Raw genomic sequence first — 4981 nt, forward strand, 5'->3', positions numbered from 1 at the left:
GGATAGGCAATCATTACAGCATCGCTTCTAAGCAGTAATTTGCATCCATTCTGGAAGAAAATCGAAATCAAAGTGATTTCCATTTTTGTTCATGTACTGCAATTTTGACTGCAAATGCTCTGGGATTTGGAGCATATGGGTAGTTCTTGCTCAGTGCAAGTTCAAATCATGCAAAGTTCAATATAGTGCAAATTGTAAATCGATACCAGGTCGCATTTAATGCGACCCCAAATTCAGTCAATGCGAGGCTAGCACGTGCGCATTGCGGGTTTGCGTGCTGCTCGTCCTCATGTGCTCAAGATGGGGAAAAGGAAGATTCCGTCAGAGGAAAACAGTACAAGTTTTAAAAAGAAGAGGCTCGTTATTGCCTTCGAGCAAAAATTTGATGTAATTGAACAACGTGGTCATAGCCACGCTAAAATAGGAAGAGATGTTGGAATGCCTGAATTTTGTTTGTTTTTATTCTGCTTTCTAGAAATACTCTTTGTCTTTGTTAACCATACATTTAAATTATAACTATATTCTTTTTCTCCTTTTCAGTTATATTTCATTAATATGCATATAAAAAATTATGTTTAAAATATTTCATTGCCGATTTCCATCAAGGTGGAACCAATCACCCTATTTTCTATAGAAATATCATTTTGAATAGTGCAAGTTTGAATACAGGGAGTCCTCATTTAGTGACCACAATTGGGACTGGCAACTTGGCCATTAAGAAAAGTGGTCGCTACGGGAAACCGCAGCTGTGCTTACAATCTGACTTCAGCTTTCCTTTGCTTTACAGACTTACGAAGGTTGTCAATGCGAGGATTGGTCACAAGGTTACTTTTTCATCACCATTATAACTGTGAATGGTCACTAAATGAGGCAGTCGCTAAACAGGGACTCCCTGTAATGCGACCATTTTGTGGGATTTATTGACCACACAAATCGAGATCTATCTGTATACAAAAGGGGAATTGGAGATTCTGGTGAGGATATAAGGCCAACTTAGAGCATAGAATATATCGCAGAATAAAGTTGACACAAAGGATGTAAATTATGTCAAATGACCTGTCAGGTTCAGAAAAAATGGACAATGTCCTCTGTTTGGGAGCAGGGCTGTCTGCCTCCTTTTTACAGGCATTGTGCATGTAACTCCCATGGTTTAATTGTGGCAGAGAATTGGGGAGACTTAGCATTGATTTATGTAGGGTTTAAAATGCAGTCCAACCAGGATTCAATTGGAAGCAAACATGGGCCTTTCACGTTCACAAAATTCCAGGTGGAATAGACAGAAGCCAAGGCACATCTCTTCCTCCCACAGAAGGAATAATGAGGAGGAGGTAGAACCTGAGAAGATGCCACAAGTTTTACAAGTCAGCATAAAGGCCGTACTTGCCTCTTTTTTAGGGTATGGTGAAAAAGGCTGGAGCAACTACAGCATTCTCTTCCAGCATTTCCCGGAACAACTATCAGAGCAGTCGCATGGTGCTTCCAGGAAATGCAAAATGCAAAATCACATAGCTCCTCAAAAGCAGCCTAGAGTGTTTCCAAGGAAATGGGAAATACAGGACATTTCCAAGGAAAGTTGAAAGAGTCTGGAATCTTAGTCACGAGTGTGATGCTGCATGGACCACCACCATTTTAGCACCACGTTCTAGCCCAAGGTACTGGTAGCTGGAGCTATTTATGTCAGCCCGACAAGGTAGGCCAGACTAAGAAACCAATGCCACATAGAAGTCCGGACTACTTTTTTTTGTAATAACAGAATCTTGCAAGTCTGAATGTGCTTCCCCCCTCCCTCCCTTGATCTTTGTGTAAACTAGGAGGGGCTTGGCTGAGACGTTTTCTCACGTTACTTTCTTGGCCCAGACTGAGGCCCCTCTTATCTGACTGTTATTCAAGGCCATTTCCTCTGCTCTCTACACATTAGCACGCAAGGAGAGTCTGTTCGGACACCACAGAACATGGTTGCTGGTCGTAAGAATTGGAGCGACGTTGTTCAGAGTTTCCTCAAATCCCCATTCACGGCTGCCGTCTATCTTAACTTGCCTTTTTGAATGCTAGCTAAACTGAAATCATTTCTTGGAGTGAAATAGCTTCAAACTTGGCCATTCAATCTCTTCCAGCCTAGCCCACCTTGCAGGGATGTTGTGAAGATTCAACGGTGTAATGATTATCACTGGAGCTTGTTCCCTGAACCTGACTTGTAACACTGGTTTCAAACTGAAATTCTAATGTTCCTGGTTTTGAAACGAAGCACTGCTATTCTTAATATAAAGGAAAATAGGGCGAACAAGTAAATTAGGAAATAAAACTTTTTTTTCCCTAGCTTAGCAACATCACCAAGATGTCAAGTATTCCTCAATGCAAAATGCTAAACAGTAAAACTGAAAATATTTCGCCAGATATAAACTCAAGGGAGGAGAGATATAAAATGAATAAAATTCCTTTTAAACTTCAGCTCTTCGTTTGCCCTTTCAGTCATATATTTCCTTTTGTTTGCACAATGAATCCTAGCGGATAGATACAAATGCAGTTTATATATTCATAAAGCTGTAAGATGTAAACATATCTTGTTTCGGCAGCTTTTTTATATGCAACAACATTAATGGTAGACCATGAAAAGGAACATATCTTAACAGATGTACAGAAAGTTTGGCTTGCCCTACATAGTTAATTGTCTGTGAAATATTACGTAGTACATAAAAATTTGCAACGATTCATACATAATTCCCATTAACTTCGGTTAAGCTTCAAGGGAGACATATAAAGAAATTGCACCTTAAACTTTAACCAGCTGGCGACCCATTTGCCTGATAATCAAACCCTTGTTTTAATTCAGTTAGATCCAGATCAAAATCACCAACTTGTTCCAAGTTCTGATCGTGGTAAATTTTAAGGTTAAATCACCCACCATTTCCTACCGAGGAAAAACAGCAATACATTCAAGTATTCCACACTTCACTTTTTACCTCCCTTTTTGGAATGTTGTGGAAGGTAGTAGAAAACAATAAATGCACTTTAGGTTACACTAGAAATCACAAGCAAGACAACTGTGAAATTCTCACAGTTCCGTGGTGACAGTTGGGTTCCACAGACTGACTTAAGCATCGTTAAGCGAATCACCATGGGAGTTAAGTGAACCACATGGTTGTTAAGCAAATCACGCGATTCCCCATTAATTTTGCTTGCCAGAAGCCAGCTGGGAAGGTTGAAAAAGGCAATCACGTGATCACGGAACACTGCGACGGTCATAAGTGCAAACCGGTTGCCAAGCACCCAAATCGTGATCACACGACTGCGGGGATGCTGCAACGGTTGTAAGTGTGAGGACCGGTTGTAAGTAGGTTTTTCCAGTGCCATCGTAAGTAAGAAAGGGGTAAAATAACATTTTGGAGGTCAATAAAATTTAAGGAAAAGAGATCCTTACAGTGCGGTATGGCTGTGATCTCATAGCATGTATAGTATCATTACCAAAGTAACTTTTTTGTTCCTGGGTTTGCGCAACATGCTAAGTCCCCCACACACACTTACATGCCAAGCAAGACTCGTGATTATGCACCATGTTTCCAAGTGACCCAGTTCAGCGTGTTGTGGGAATGTAATCTAGAAGGAGTCATCACTTCCCTCCTGGGCCAGGCCAATACATTTTGCTTTTATAAGATACAGGACCAGGTTCTTCTCATTCTGTCTGCAGAAGCTGATAGAACTAGGGCTAAAGCTGCTTCTGAATGAGGGACAGGACAGCGTTCTTCATTGGTAGCTGGCTAGTTAGGGGGTCCAGATGAGGTCATATGAGGTCTCCCCCATGGCGAGAGACCGTCTAAAGGTAAGAGCTGTTCAATGATGGAACAGGCTGCCTTGGGTGGTGATGGACACTTGGAGGTGTTCCAGCAGAAGCAGGCCTCTGTCAGGAATGCTATGGTGGTGGGTTCCTGCTTTGGGCAGTGAGTTGGACTAGATGATCTTTAGGGTCCCATCGTTAACATTCTATGATTCTGGGAGTTATAACTATACCATCATCCCAGAGAAGGTCTATGTTGTTGCTAAGAGTCATCACTGGCTGGATGGCACATAATCAAAATATCCAAACAGGTAGTCCTCGCTTAATGACCCCAATTGGGACTGGCCTATTGGTCGCTAAACGAAGCGGTCTTTAAGTGAATCCGAACCAATTTTACTACCTTTTTTGCGGCAGTCGTTAAGCAAATCACCGTGGGCGTTAAGCGAACCATGTGGTTGTTAAGCAAATCACGCGGTTCCCCACTGATTTCGCTTGCCAGAAGCCAGCCAGGAAGGTCGGAAAAGGCGATCACATGATCACGGGACACTGTGACGGTCATAAATGCAAACCCGTTGCCAAGCACCCAAATCGTGATCACACAACTGCGGGGATGCTGCAACGGTTGTAAGTGTGAATACCAGTTGTAAGTAGGTTTTTCCAGCACCGTTGTAAGTCCGAACCATCGCTAAACAGATGGTTGTTAAGCGAGGACTACCTGTATCTATCTCCATACACATAGATGTGTGTGTGTCTATTCTATCCTTTGATTCTAATGGGAGAAAGTTTTTAATTCTCCTAACATCTCCTAATGGGAGAGTTGGCCCAGATGCTCTAGAAAATTCTACTAAAATTAGCATTTCCACTGGCCTTCTCACTTCTAAAAACTGGGTCTTAGTCTGACATCAAGACGTTTCCTCCCTTGGCAGCTTTCTTCCCCATTTATTCCCTACTGCATGCAGACTCTTCCCATCACTCTATGTGGTGATTATATAAAAATAATCTATTTTTAAAGGCACCAGTCCCTTTGGCTCCCAAACAGAAACGTGGGGCTCCAGAACCATCCCCTTCTCTCCTCCCACCCCCAATTTTATTTTCCCTTAAAGTGCCACCACAGATGTAAAGTCCAGAAAGAATGGGGGGGGAGGGGGGAATAAAAAAATACAGAAGAAGAACCATAATGACTTACAAAACATTTGGAAGAACTGCAGG

The sequence above is a fragment of the Candoia aspera genome, chromosome 4 (genome assembly GCF_035149785.1).
Source record: "Candoia aspera isolate rCanAsp1 chromosome 4, rCanAsp1.hap2, whole genome shotgun sequence".
Lineage (NCBI taxonomy): Eukaryota > Metazoa > Chordata > Lepidosauria > Squamata > Boidae > Candoia > Candoia aspera.